This window comes from Neovison vison, chromosome 7, assembly GCF_020171115.1.
Source record: "Neovison vison isolate M4711 chromosome 7, ASM_NN_V1, whole genome shotgun sequence".
Lineage (NCBI taxonomy): Eukaryota > Metazoa > Chordata > Mammalia > Carnivora > Mustelidae > Neogale > Neogale vison.
In genome coordinates, this window is record NC_058097.1 from 32941986 (window position 1) to 32956618 (window position 14633).

General features: G+C 54.5%; 1 protein-coding gene across 1 annotated transcript in view; it reads left to right on the forward strand.

Moving 5' to 3' along the window:
- The first annotated feature begins 1864 nt into the window (after positions 1–1864).
- Positions 1865–14633, forward strand: part of ZNF423 (zinc finger protein 423) — a 267923-nt gene continuing 255154 nt past the window's right edge. The window contains exon 1 of the mRNA XM_044256198.1: positions 1865–1928. The gene's annotated coding sequence lies outside the window, so the exon portion shown is untranslated. The remainder of the gene's footprint in view (positions 1929–14633) is intronic.

The following is a 14633-nucleotide window of genomic DNA, read 5'->3' on the forward strand; positions in this document are numbered from 1 at the left end:
GGGCTGTCTGGTTGGAATCAACTTAGCGAGTAAGATCCGTTTTGTCTGGTGCGAGGTCTTGATTCCTATTTACACAGCGGTGGGTTTGAAAACCCACCGCAGCTGTAACTCACTGAGTTAGGGCAAGAGCCTTGGCCTCACCCCAGCTCGCCCCTGCCTTTCATCGTCTGGATGCTGCATCTCTACTCTTAGGACGCAAACTTGGGAAAGAGAGAACCCTCTGTTAGTGTTCCTTGGCTTGTTGCTCCTTGTCGTGGACGTCCCCTCTCAGGTGTGGTCTGCGAGGCTCTGGCTGGGGAGTGGGAGCGGGGACAGATACATGATCAAAGGGGCCGTGCCCTGCAGAGCCGGACTTGTTAATTCCCAGAGCTGTTTGAGTCCCAGCGCCAAACCTGCCGAGTGCCTGAGCCCCTCTCCAGCAGGGGCCTCCAGCACTGCATGCAAGTCTTCCTGCCACCCTATGGCTCAGGGACCGTTATGAGCTGCCTTCAAGATGGCAAGACCGAAGCCTAGAGGTTCAGTAATTTGCTCAAGAGGCAGAATCAGGATTCGAATCCAGGACGATAGCCTAGCCTGCGTGCTCTTCTCACTGCTTGGCTGCCCCGCATGCTTGTGGACCTGCCTTCCGTGGGAAGGGCAGGGGGTGCTGCTTATGAGTCCCGAGCTGCTAGGATCCTGGACAGCGTCCTCTTGTGCCTCTGTATACGGTGGTTTCAGGATGCATCAATCTGCCCTTCAGACCCGCTTGTGGGTTTTAGCCCAAACTCCGCATGTACTCCCTGTAACTGTGTAAGACCTCGGGCACGTCGCTTCGCCTCTCTGGGAGGCCGTTGATGAGGCGTACATGTGGTATTGATGGGAAGCTCTCCGCACCGCTCCTGGCTCACCGTGTATGTCCACGGAAGACAGTGACGGTGCAGAGGGCACGGCCAGGACCTGCTAGCTTCAGCCTGCACATGTGTAGAACTTCAGAGACCGTTAAATCTGGAAAATACTGTGTATGCACATTTTTGGCTTAAACAAAGTTCCATTTTTACAGAGTCCATAACCCAGCTTTAATATTATTACGTGCCCCAGACTGGGATTAATTCCAGGATAAGAGCTTTATTATGTCGAATAGAGTTCCTCCTGTGCTCCCCTTGTGCTTGGCCTCCACCAGCCTGGTCTTCCATGCTGGGGTACAGGGTGGTGGAGGTGCCCCATCCCTGTGCAGCCTTGTTCTGTGGGCTCAGGGGCAGGGTGTAGAGGTGAGTTCCTTTCTAATGTTACAGGCAGTGACTGCTGACCACTGGACCTTAGCATATCCTGAAGTCTGTCTGTGGGCCAGGTGTCTCAGTGTGAACAACAGCACCCCGTGCTCTTCCATCCTCTGAGAGTGATCTTATTTGTTTCACAAACAAGCTGTCACATTTCAGTGGTGGTTTAAGAAGCTTTTGGGAGGAGGACAGTGTCTGCGGGATCAGGGAGAGGTCTGAGTCTCTGCCGTCTTCCTGCGAGTGACAAATGACTTTACCTCCAGTGGAAACTCTGATCATAGATAGTGATCAGTGGGAGCACGTAGAGAAAGATCCTGATGCGGCACCTGGCTCTAGGCCGTGCTGTGATTGACTCATGATGTCTGCTAGGGACACGGAGGTGGGGAAACCATACTGATCCAGCACTTACTTGCTATTCAGGTTTTATTCTGATTATTTTACGTTTCTGTGAAACCAACAAAAGCTTCTTTGTAGGCTCTATCCCCTTGCTTCTGATTGTGGGTATTAGAAGGACCCCCACAAATGACCTTTCTTCCTTGCCCTATCCCCCACCCTGATGGCCTGTTTGTACAGTTTCAAAACTCACAGGCCCATCTCTGTTCTCTCTTTCAGTTGAAGAGGGGGAGGCCTCGGACTTCTCGCTGGCCTGGGATTCCTCCGTGACAGCATCAGGTAAATGCCCAGGGGGCTGCTGGGGGAGTTGCTGGGGGTCCTGGGGAGGGGGGTGGGCTCAGGAACTCAGGAAGCCACCCAGCTGGTTATAGAAATCATATTCTTCATGTCACATTCCTGTCTCCAGGCCAGACTACCCCGTGCACACGATTTTTATATCAGTTCCATATGGTCAATAAAATCTATTACATACGGAGACTAATATGCCCTATTCTCCTGGGGGACCACGTTTCCTTTTTGTGGGCGCGTTCTGATGGACCACGATACCTCCGCGACACAGGCTTTGAAGCCCCCTGCCATGGGCCTCACTGCACATTCATTCCAGTCTAATTGCATAAAACCCACTTTAATAGGATGTTTAAACTCCAGTCGAAATCACAGTCCCCAGACTTCCCCTCCCAGACGGGGCTGCTCTGCTCTCCCAGGCTGGCAATTTGAGCCCATGCCTCTAGGGGGAGGTAATTGAGAAGTTCAGACTTCTGGGGTGCGTGGCCCCCATCGGGTGATGCTGGTGACTTGGCAGTCAGGGGACTTGGCTTTTTGGCTCACTTCTGTCCTTGTATGAGCTCCTCTGTGCCTCAGTTTCCCCAGCTCTAAAAAGGAGTGAAGGGATAAAGTTTTCCTAACTCGAAAGTCCTACACTTTGGATCTGCCTGTGTAACTTGGGATTAGAACTGGCTGTGGGGTCCCTGGGAGCTCCTGAGTGGAAGGTATGACTCCTGTTTGCTCTGCATCCGGCCAACACCTCTCTGGGCAATGGCCTTGGCTCCTAGTCCAGTAGGTGCAGCCTCTCTGGCTTCGTCCCTGTCCTAGAATCCTGACCGGCTGGTTCTGGATTCCTGAGGGTGCTGGAGGCAGGCCAATATCAAGGAATCTTGGACCCGAGAAGACTTTTACGGAATCATTTAGTCCAACTTTCTTGTCTTCTAGCTGGGGAAACTGAGGCACAGGGGGAACTTTGCTCTGGGTCAGTAGTTCCAGAAATGTGGTGTGAGGCATCAGGCATATGAACATTTAATGCTCGGATGGTTATACACTGGATTTGTGATTTAATGGCTATTTGTGATTGATGCTAAATTCATTTAAGTGAGAAAATTGCGTTGACAGTTTTAAGTAATGGCACATAATGCTTGGGTTGAGCAAAAATCATGAAGATGGTTTGCAAATGACTGAGATTTGGGAAATGCTGGTATAGATTACACAGAAGGGGAGTGGACACCTAGCGAACCTGGGTTCCTGGGCTCCGTGTCCAGTGCTCTTTCCAGCACGATGGGGACGCTGCTTGGAGAGTCTGAAGGATCCTGGCTGATTCAGTTTTGGGCACCGTCATATCTGCAGGTGCCTGGCCCTTGGTGACAGGGGCTCTCTCCGTGGGAGAGAGGTTTTGTCTGAAGCCAGAACGAGGGGGGCAGTGCTCACATTTTCAGAAGAGTCCAGGACAGACCTGAGGGTCCACACTCGGTAGGTTGGAGGAAGGGACTGCATAGCCCCTGTCCCATCTCTTTCTGTGCAGGGGAGACACACTCCCGGGATTGGTGGAAACACAGTGAGATTATAAATCTCCATGTCTCCTCCAGGGACCCTGACCCACATTGGGGTGCATGAGCTCAGTTGGGGAGCCAACTCTGAAAATGATCCCCACTGTGTTCCAAACCCCCGAACCAGGAAAGTGTCCAGCGTGGTGTCTGTATAAGGTCCTGCCACCTGGCTGCTTTCCCAATGGTGCTGGAGGCAGTAGAGACAGACAGGAAACAGCAGTGCGGTACAGGGAGGGCAGTGGCATCAGTCGTGGAGGAGGACAGCCCCGCGTCCAGTGCGGGGCCCTACTGATGCCTCCCTAGGGCAGGGAACTGTCTCTCAGTCTGAGATGCCGAGGGGCTGTATGGGGGCCCTGCCGGTCTTGGGGTCTCTGCTGTCACTGTGGAGCCTCAGGGGCTCTCTGGGGTGGCCGGGCATCATGGAGGTGGCGGGATTTGTCCATTTCCAGCCAAGAGCTGAGCAGGCCCCGTACGCGTGTGCAGAAACAGGTACGTGGCTCTTTGTGAGTCCTATCCAGTCCTCAGGGACTCCGTGGTGCCAGTCAGCTTCGGATGGTCCTCTCGGAGATGGAGAGAGGGAGGGCAAAGCATCCGGGCGCTGGATAATCCTCAGCCAAGCAATGGATTTTGTTTTCTTTGGCCCATTTCTGGTGATTTTTTTTTTACAGTGCATGCAGTACATTTTCCTTCCCAAGTTCGTTGGGCTTGGGCTACAGAAGTCAGCTTGGATTCCCTGAGCTTGGGGGTCGTGAGCTGGTGCAAATCCTGGGTGAAGGGACGAAGTCCGTTTGGGAGGCAGCGCTGGACGAGGGTGATGTCACATTTGTTGAGCCTTGACTTGGTGCACTCCAAGCGCGGGGTGAACGCTTTCCCTGCGCTCTCTCCTCCAGCCATCCCCACAGCCCCGCGAGGCGGGGGCTCTTTCCAGAAGCTGCTCCAGAGCTTCTCCACAGGCAGGTTTAGGGCCGGCCATCTGGTGGTGGACAGGGCCAGCGGCCTGGTTAAAGCTGCTTTAGTATAACGCTTTTCATTAAGCTGAGAAAATGTCACTTGGCCGCATCAGAGAATGGGGGCAGGTGCCAAGGAAGATTATGGGGAGCAGAGCCTCCCCGAGCCGCCCTTGGCACTGCTCTGAGAACTGCCGTCTTCATTTGGCGGACGGGGGAAGGAGGCTCAGAGCTGTGTGGCAGCAGATCCGAGGTCCCCGGCCAGCAAACTGTGGAGAGGGGACTCGAACCTGAGTCCTCCTGCGGCCAGACCCTGTGGTCTCACCTCCACGCCGCCTGGTGCCGGAGGGGCAAGTGAGGGCGAACCAGACTGGGGGGGCATTGCGAGGGCTTCACGAGGGTCCCTGGGGGTACCAGCCACCGAGGGTCTTGGGCTCCTCCGATCAAGGGAATCCAGGGCGCGGCGAGCAGGGTGGGCTGAGCGTGTTTCACCGGGAGGAGCATGGGCAGCTTCTTTCCTAAGGGGGTCCAGCAGCCTGCCAGGCTGTAAGTTTGGCGTGGTGCCCTTCCCCCTCACCCGCTTTGCCCTGGCTCTGGGAGCATGATGGAGAACCCCAATAAAGAAGTAGAATGCTCTGTGTGCTCTCTGCTCACCTCTGGCCTCCTCCAGGCTCCCCTGCCCTGGGGGACGCTGTGGTCACCACCCCCAGGAACAACCCGATCTGCTGAGTCTGTGCCCTCGGGTCGGGCCCCTGACAGTGATGGAGAGGCCGCCCGCAGCAGTGTTCTCTGTCCGGGCTTCCCGGGAGTGGGGGAGCCCCGGCCTCCTCCTGCCCCTCGCCAGCAGACACCGGGCTCCTGAGAGCAGAGCCCCGGGACTGAGCACTGACCCCACACCCAGGCTGTGGGGAGCATAGTAGAGCTGGGGTTTTAAATCATTCCCCTCTGGATCCTGATTTTTTTTTTTTTTTGTTTAACCCATGGTCGGGGGCTGATGAGGGAGCTGATAGCTTATAAGGAGATAACTGAAGCATGATTCAGAACCTGTTTTGAGCCACGGATGCCTTTGAGCATCCAGCGGGAACATTTCACGTGTGATTTCAGGGAAGTTCGTGCGTCAGAATGCCTTCGAGATGGGAAAGTCTTTTGGGAGAGCCCCAGAGAGGTCCTCCCTGTCCCAAGACTGGCCTGTGGCCCAGGTGAGGGGGCAGGCTGGGGAGGGTCTGTGGTAAAATGTGACAGGCCCTGCTAGAAGCACACGATGCCAGGGACCAGACCCAGAGCTGCCGGGTCATCTGAGTTTGTGTATATTTATGTATTTATTATTATTATTATTATTATTTTTAAAGATTTTATTTATCAATTTGCCAGAGAGAGCGAGCAAGAGAGAGCATGAGGGAGAACACAAGCAGGCGGAGGGGCAGAGGGAGAAGCAGACTCCCCACCCAGCAGGGAGCCACATGTGGGACTCAATCCCGGGACCATGGAATCGTGACATGAGCCGAAGGCAGCCGGTTAACTGACTGAGCCACCCAGGTGTCCCTGTATTTATCATTTTTTTTTTTTAAAGATTTTTATTTATTTATTTGATAGACAGAGAGAGATCACAAGTAGGCAGAGAGGCAGGCATAGAGGGAGGGGGAAGCAGGCTCCCTGCTGAGCAGAGAGCCCGATATGGGGCTCGATCCCAGGACCCCGAGATCATGACCCAAGCTGAAGGCAGAGGCTTAAACCACTGAGCCACCCAGGCACCCTGTGTATTTATCATTTTTTAAAAAGTTGTTTATTTGAGAGAGAGAGGTCACACACGGTGGGGGGAAGGGTAGAGAGAGAAGCAGGCTCCCCGCTGAGCAGGGAGTCTGATGCGGGATTCCATCCCCGGACCCTAGGATCATGACGAGCAGAAACCGAGGGTTGGACTCCCAACTGACTGAGCCACCAGGGGCCCCTGTGTTGCCTAATATTTTTAAGGTTTATCTAAATCATAGCCTGTACCGGTCCTGCACTCTTTGTTATGGCTAAATAATGTTCTGTTGTATGGGGAGATCACATTTTGTTTCTCTCTTCGTCCATTAATGGACGTTTGGGTTATTTTCCCCCTTCGGGCTGTCGTGAATACGCTGCTGCGAACTCCCGTGTGCCGGGCTCTGCTGGAATACTCATTGTCAGCTCCGGGGGGCATACACCCAGGAGTGGAACTGCTGAGTCCTGTGGTGACACTGTGCGACTTTTTGAGGAACGGCCGAACTGCTGCCCACAGCGGCTGCCTCATTTCATGCTCCCACCAGTAATGTGTGGGGGTTCCAGTTTCTCCGTATCTTCACCAACACTTGTTATTTTCCTTTTTAAAAATTAAAAAAAAATTTTGGGGAGCCTGGGTGAAAGCCTCTGCCTTTGGCTCAGGTCATGATCTCAGGGTCCTGGGATCGAGCCCCACATCGGGCTCTCTGCTCAGCGGGGAGTCTACTTCCTTCTCTCTCCCTGCCCACTATGATCTCAGTCTGTCAAATAAATAAATAAAATCTTAAAAAAAAAAAAAAAGTAGTTTGCGGTGGCCTGAGACCTTATCGGGGTGATCAAAGTTTTGGGGCTTCCCACCACCTCAACAGGTCTCGTTGTCCTGGTTGATGGAAACATCATTTACAAATGACTTCTGGGAGCCAACTCTCCTTCTTGGTTCACATCTAGAAACTGAGGCACAGAGATGCTAGTGACTTATTTTAAAAGTTACACGAGCAGGAAGTGGCAGAGCCAAGATTTGAACCCAGGCAGCTGATGCGCGAACGTAGCACCAAAACTTTCACTAGCCGAGCTGCCTGTGAGGATGTTGTCCAGGCTGTTCATCGTAGAGGGAATCCAGAGGCTCAGTGAGAGACTCAGCTTTGTGCCCAGGTCCCTCCTGGGTCAGGTGAAAGGGTCTGACTCCTCCGCCCAGGAGGAGAGGGAGATGCATGTTTTGAAGACCTTGTATACATTTCCCATCTCAGAGGCTAGGGAAACACGGGGTGGCCAGACTCTCCCGCATGCCCCGCCCCAGCCTGCCTTCCCACTGGGGTAGCTGTGTGTTGGGCATGGGTGCGGGTCACAGGGGAGGCTGGTAACTGGGCTGCAGGCTCTGGGACCTGCTTGGGTGAGAAATTAGAGTAGCGTCTAGGTGTCTGGTATCCTGGGGGCCCCATAGAGAAGGGGTGCTGGAAGCCTTTTCTTTTCCTTTCATTCTGGCTCAGCCATCCTGCACCCCGAGGTTCTGACGGTGAAGTGGATGGAAATGTCTGGAAAACTGGGTTTTTCACGCGGGGCGTCAAGGCCCCTCCGGGCAGCCCAGCTTATACTTCCGAACCTTCTCGGAGCTGTCTCCCTATCCCACTTGTGTTTTCTCAAGAGTGTGTGTTTATTATTTCAACGACTTCTTAGAAGCTCTACCTACAGCCTCTGCTTCTGCACCCCTGCCCCTTCTGTTTCTCTCAGCCCCCTTTCCAGCTCCGTCCTGTACCAACCAGCTTATCTAGATGAAATCCACGGGCATGGTGGAATCTGCGTGGCTCCCGTCCTGAGCTTCCCGTAAGCCCCGGGCCCACGAAGCCTTCTATCTTAGAAGTCACATCGGGGTCGCTGGGCGGCTGGGCATTCGCGTTTCTAACTGCCCCTCCCCTGCGGGGCCATTTGGACTACCTTTCCTCTTTTGGCTCTTATAAATAGTACCACGACGAGGACCTCGGTGTAGTAGGTGCTCTTTTTCTTAGGTGCTCCCAGCGTCTTCTGACTTTCTCTTTCCATCTTCAAGTCCAGGCTGGAGGAACTTGGACCCCTGTTTCTCCCCACCCCTTGCCAGGTCCCTCACTTGAATTCTTCCCTGAGTGACCCTGCACCCTGTGCTCCGCCGTGGGTGTGTCCCAGTCCCTGTGGCCAGGATGCCGTGGCCAACGACAGACGGCCCAGGCTTCTTTTGGCTCCAGCTGTCCACCTCTCGAGCTTGAACCCCCAACCCAGTCATCCTCTCAATGTGGACCAGGGGACATTTTAAAGGAATAGAAAAGGTCTAAATAGATGTATAATTTTCCAGCATTTTAAAGACTTATGAAATGCGTTTTTATGTGGGGCCAGCTGGGGAGTTTCTCATTAGCTCGGCCAGGGTGTCTGTGGGGAGTTGAACTAAGTGGAACCAGGCAGGCTGGGCAGGAAGACACGGTGGCCCTGAGCTCACCAGGGGAGTGTGGCAGGCATGCGCCGGCTGGTCTGTGCCTTGGACCCCTGGCCAGGCCAGCGGGCCTGCGCCTTTGTTAGCGCTGCTTCCTCCAGCCCAGGAGGCCTGGAAACCTTCGGGGGAACTGGAGCTGAGAGGTGGCCACTCTGTTACCATGGTGAGCAGTCCATGAGGTGTAGGGCATCTGTGCCCTGCGTGCACATGGAGGCATGTACTTGTGTATGTGCATGTGTGCACACGCGTGTGTGTTATGTGTGTGTGTGTGTGCATATCCAGATGCGACAGCCTTGACTCAGATCCCTGGAGACCCCAGGGCCTTTGCACCCCTCTGTACTGCATCCTGGGTCCCCAGGGATGACTGGGACCTGTTCTGTGAGGGGGATGTGCTGTTTCCTGCCTGCCCTTTCCTTTGGCTCTGGACCAGCAAGGGGCCCCTGCCGGGCTACCCTCTGATCACGTCCTCTGTACCCTCTCTGCCACGAACACGTGTGTGCAGAGCCCATGCACATGTGTGCATGTGTGCTGGCGCCAGGGGTGTGTGAAGGAGCGTGTGTGGTGTCTCTCTTCAGCCTCCTTGTCTACCCCGAGCCTGGCCAGTGGTTTCATGGGAGTGAAACCACGGAGTGGGGCTCATCTTGCAGGTTTTCACCTCTTCCATGGACTTGGGCTTTCTCTGAGGCAGGCACTCTGTGTCATTTGTCACCGCAGTGGGCATGGCTGGGTCGGAACTGAGTCTTCACTCATGCTGACCCTGGTTGGTGGGGTGTTGCTTGTTTCCAAAGTGAAGACGGCTTCGGTGGGCTTGGGTGCCAGTCAGTGGGTTGGTGGGCAGGGTTTGCTCTGAAAGGCAAAGGCTGTGAGGGTGTGCCCTGGGCAAGGCTTGATGCACCAACTGTGCAGCGTGGGTCAGTGCCCAGTAGGAAATGGCCAAGGTCAGCCCAGTCATGCTGCCTGGCCGCTCTTGGCTTCCTGGGCGGGCACTCTGCAGGGCCTGGCTCCTGGATTGGGGATGGTCAGTGCTGCATCAGCCAGTATCCTGCTATAGGCTGAATGTGGCCCATGGGGGTTAGGCTGCTGTTTTCAGCCGACCTTCTCCTAAAATCCTGGAGTGTGTGCAAGTACATACACACCACTCCATGTATGTATTAGTCTGAACCTGGCTAACTGATGCCTGCTTGGGTCAAAAACCCCATTTTTTTTCTTGCCTACACTAATAATTCTTTTCTCCTTCATTGTGGTTAATGGCTTTAACTGATGGCTGCTGGCCATACTTGTTGGTAGTTAGGACATTGGACGGATACTGAATCCAGTAAATAGGACGTTTTTTGCTTCTGCCTTTCTGCATCTTACGGGAAAATACTTTGCAAACCCCACAAGCTTGGGGAGGCAGGGGTAGTGCCTGTTTTGCTCACTGTTGTATCTTCAGCAACTAGCTCTGGCTACCAGCAACTATAGTAACAATAACAGTAAAAATAACAGCCGTCTAGTTATTAGCCCATGGTGCCGGGTATGAGGCTGGGCTGCAGCACACATGATCTCATTTAACCCTCCTGAAGCACAGCTTGTGGGAAGGGTACCATCTCACAGAGGGCAGTTGAGACTCAGAGGGGCTGAGAGCCTGGTGCAGGCTTTCTGAGCTCATGGGGCCAGAACAAGGATTTGAGCCTGGGCTGGTTTTATCCGAGTCCAGGGCCCCCTTTCCTTGTTGCTAGTTCAGTGGCTGGGACTGAGTGGAGATGAGTGGAGATACAAAGAGCCCTAATGAAGTCGCTATAGTGACATGCCCGAGGGGAGTGGGGTGGCAGGGCCAGTATAGGAACGAGTGACGGCTGATGGTTGACCCACCAACGATTGTGGGGCAGGCGTGTGCATATACATACATGTGCACACACCCACACACCTTCACACACACATAGCTGTACCCATAACACACATGTACAGACACATATTCACACATGTCGCCCCTCCAGCCCCCAGGGCACGTTCATATACGTGGCCTCCACACCTCGCACGTACCCTACCATGCACGTGCATCCTCACAGACTCAAGTATGAACACATGCAGACACACGCATGCAGGCAGGAGTGCAGGAACACATGTGCACATGTACGCAGTGTGCATAGGCACACACTTCAAACGTGTAGGGAGAGAGACAGGCACATGCACGCATCACACCCCTGGGCTTGCAAATGAGCAGAAAAGTCCTGCTTCTGAGCTGTGTCTCCTCAAGGACAGGGACGGTGCGGCTGTTTAAGACGACCGGGTTGTTCTGTGCTCTCTATTTTCTTTCTCTGCTTTTCTTTGGTTTCTTTGTTGTACCCTCGGTGCCTTAGACATACTTTCCGTCCAAGGATTCAAACCCCTGCTGCTGGGCCTGGTGCGGGGCTGACCCGTGTGCAGACACAGATCCCAGTGCCCATCTGTCTGTTCGCCTGCATGGCCTGCTCTGGCCCACAGGCGCCCCCCCAGCCACAACTTGGACATGACTTCATTTCCACCCTGCACCTGCCACTTTAAGAGTCCAGGGGCCTGGTGGGCCCGTCCCCAGGGTCGGGCTGAGGGAGGCCGGACAGCTGCGGGTTTGGGGGAAGCTTTGTTAGCTCCCAGGGGCCTCTTGGAGCACAAGCAATGCTGGGGAAACCGAAACAAAGAGCGACAATGGCCTCCTTCCCTCCCTGGGCGGCTTCGGAGCAGGGCCTGCATGGGCGGCCTCTGGGGGCCCCTGTTATTTCCTGTGCTGGCTGCGGGGCTCGCCAGCCGCAAATGGGCAGGAAGCGGGGCAGGGCATCTCCTCCCCACCCGCTGGGTTGGCCCTCATAGGCCAGAGTAGCCGCTCCTGTGATCCGGGGGCCGGCAGGACATGCCCACTCCACTGTCTGCTGCTCCAGGCCTGTGGCTGGGCCTGCCCTGCTCAGGTCTGCCTGGGCCTCCCAGGAGGGGAAACCTGATCCCCGGCTCTGCTGACCTCTCCCCGCTGCAGACCCCACATGCTCCCACCATCTGCACTGGAAGCCGAGTTTCTGCCACTGCTGGCCTTTGTGGCTGGAGGGCTCACCCCACAGAACCAAGGACGAGGCTGGGCAGTGAGCTTTCTATTGGCTGTTAATTAATTCGTCTGGGATTGGGCTGGAAGTAAGCTTAGGTTTAATACCGTGGTTAGGGGTATGTTTAAGCCTAAGGTTAGGGTTAGGGTTATGTTTGAGGATAAGGTGAGGGTTAGCTTGGCCAAGTCCTAAAGACTTAAAAAAAAAAAAAACAAAAACCAAAAACCAACAAAAACCCCACCAGGAGTCTGAGCATGGATTTTGAAACAAACACACCTTTGTCTCAGGGCTGGATCTCACCCAGCACTAATTTTGGGGAGAGGCTCCCCACTAATTAGGTTTGTTCAACACCCAATTTGCACGTGTCTCTTTGGACCATACTTGGCCATACTTGGATACCAGTGGTATCCGACCCTCCAGGACCCACATTCTAGAGGGAGGACATGAGAGCCGTGTTCTTCTGTTCTTAGCTGTGAGGTCACACTTGGCTGAGTTGGTCACCGTCTCAGGACTCAGTTTCCTGATCTGTAAAGTGGGGATACCAAAGCCCTAGCTTGTGGCCCCCCCCCCCCCCGTTGCAAGGATGAGTGGGAATGTAGAGGTCACGTGCTCAGCACGGAGCCCAGCATAGAGCAAGCACCTGTCAACACTGGCTCTGGGTGTTATTAATTTTATGAGATGAGATGGCCTTACATCGCTGGGCAGCTAAAATAATAGATGAAAGAACTAATTACGTCCGAAGTCCCAGGTATGGGTCACTGTGTAGGTGAGCTTCCCGGCAGCTCAGGCCAAAGGAGAAATCGGATGGAGGGAGGCTTGGCCACCTCTTCCCGACTCACGCACTGGGGACAGACAAATGTTTTTCCCTGGCACTAAATGCTTAGGAATTTACTCTGCGGAGCCTCATTAATCATTGAACAAACAACAGCCACGGTCTCAGTAACAATTTGGCACACAATGCAGAAACAACTTTCCTAGAGTTCTTTCTTAAATTGACCCTGGAAGAATGCTCGGGGCCTAAGTGCACACCGCAGCTGCGAACTTCCTTGTGGAGCTGCCCGGAGGGCGCTGGGCCAAGCCAGGTTGCGTCCTGGGGCAGCTGCTCAGGTGACTTGCCCGAGGGCCTGGTTCGATGTAATGGAGTGGGGTTCTTCAGTGGGGGACCTCGAAGAGCCCTGGACATGCCCAGGATTGCTGGGTTGCTTCTGGACGGTTCTGCAAACTTTTGACTTAAGAAACTAGCCCGTACCTGCTTCTGAGGACCCTTATCCCCAGCACATAAAGCCTTTTTTTTTTTTTTTTAAAGATTTCTTTATTTCATTCTTTATTTATTTTTTGAGAGAGAGGAGAGGGAGCACGCATGCATGTGGAGGGTAGAGGGAGAGAATCCCAAGCAGACTTGCCCCGCAGGATGGAGCCCGACACAGGGCTCCATGTCATGACCTCGAGACCATGACCTGAGCTGGAACCAAGAGTCAGATGATGCTCGACCAACTAAGCTAGCCGGGCGTCCCCCTCATGGAGTCTTCGGGTGGACTTTGGGAGCTCTCTTTGTATCCTTATGTTTTGAACTCAGCGGCTGGGGAGGTGTGTCAGGCCCTGGGGCCCCTCTGCCTAGGCCGTACTCTGGCCATGGTTTGTGGACTTGCTGCAACAGTCCCCATCGTTTGTTCCCTTTTTATAGGATTTTGTATTTACTCGTCTTATTTGAGTTGGGGGGGTGTTGGTACAGGGGGCACAGTCAGGAAAACTGAGGCTCAGGGGTGTTAGGAGGACTCGGGGCTGGGGTCCGTCTGTAGACCCATGCCTAAATGTATATCCACATCCCCAGATCCGCCCACACATACCCACTCTTTGTGTGTATGAACAGTGCTCTGGGCCTGATCTGAAGTCCAGCTAGAGCCCCTCCTGGCCCTTCCCCCTCCGGCTGGCAGGACTGTAGGCTTGGCCCCAAGAAGGCCCTCCCGGGGCCACATACCCCTGTGTCTGGCAGGCACCCCATGGAGTTTCCATGGTGAGCTCTCCTTTGGGGGCCTCTGGGTGGGACTTTCCATCTGGGTGGAAACCTGACCCGCAGGCCCCGAGAAGGAGGAAATGCCTTCCCCAAATGTGGAGAGAGAAAGAGACGGCCAGCCTGGGATTTCAGCCAGAGCCCCTGACTCTTGCAACCCTGTGGAGTCTGGGGACCCCCAGGGGTCTGGGGCGGGGCTGCCGAGGACCCACCCCTTAGGGAAGAGTCATCATTTTGGTGGCTGGCTGCCACGCGTCCCTGTGGCTCTGGCCTGGAGTTTGTGTGTGTCCTCCTCCAGACACCGGTGCCTGGCTCAGATTTGAATTTGGCTCTCTCTGTCCCCAAGGCCTGTGTGCTTGTCACTGTGTCCTCTCACCTCCCTCCAGCAGGCATTTCCATAGACATTAGCTCTATGAACCCTTGAAGTAGCATTCAGACTGCAGATGCTGTTTCTCATGCCTGTTTCCCATATGCAGACACTGTCCCTCAGAGAGGCTAGGAGTCTGGCCCAGGGCCACACAGCAGGTCTGCAGCACGGCACACACCTAATCCCACCTCCCTACCTGGTTGACCGCGTCTGTGCAGACTTAGGTCATGACTGGTCCATTTAACTTCTCCCAATTAAGATGCACATTCGCCCAAATAAAGAAGGCAGTAACAATGTGAAGAGAGCTGGCAGTTCCAGTCGCAGGGGCTGCCCGAGTGAGCTTGAGCTCTGGGGGGGATCTTCTGCTCCCTCAGGAGCCTTAGGTAGCTGCGACTCTGGGGTTCTTCGATGCGCGTCTTCTCCCTCCCACCTGACAGAGGAGCCAGGCCCCTCACTGGCCATTATCTTCCCATGTGTATCCAAGCCACGGCTGCTGAATCTCACGTTTTTGCCTCACGGGCTGACTTTAGAACCTGGCACGCAACCCCCCACACACACTGGGACCCCACACAGGGCACCAGGGAAGAGCCGGTG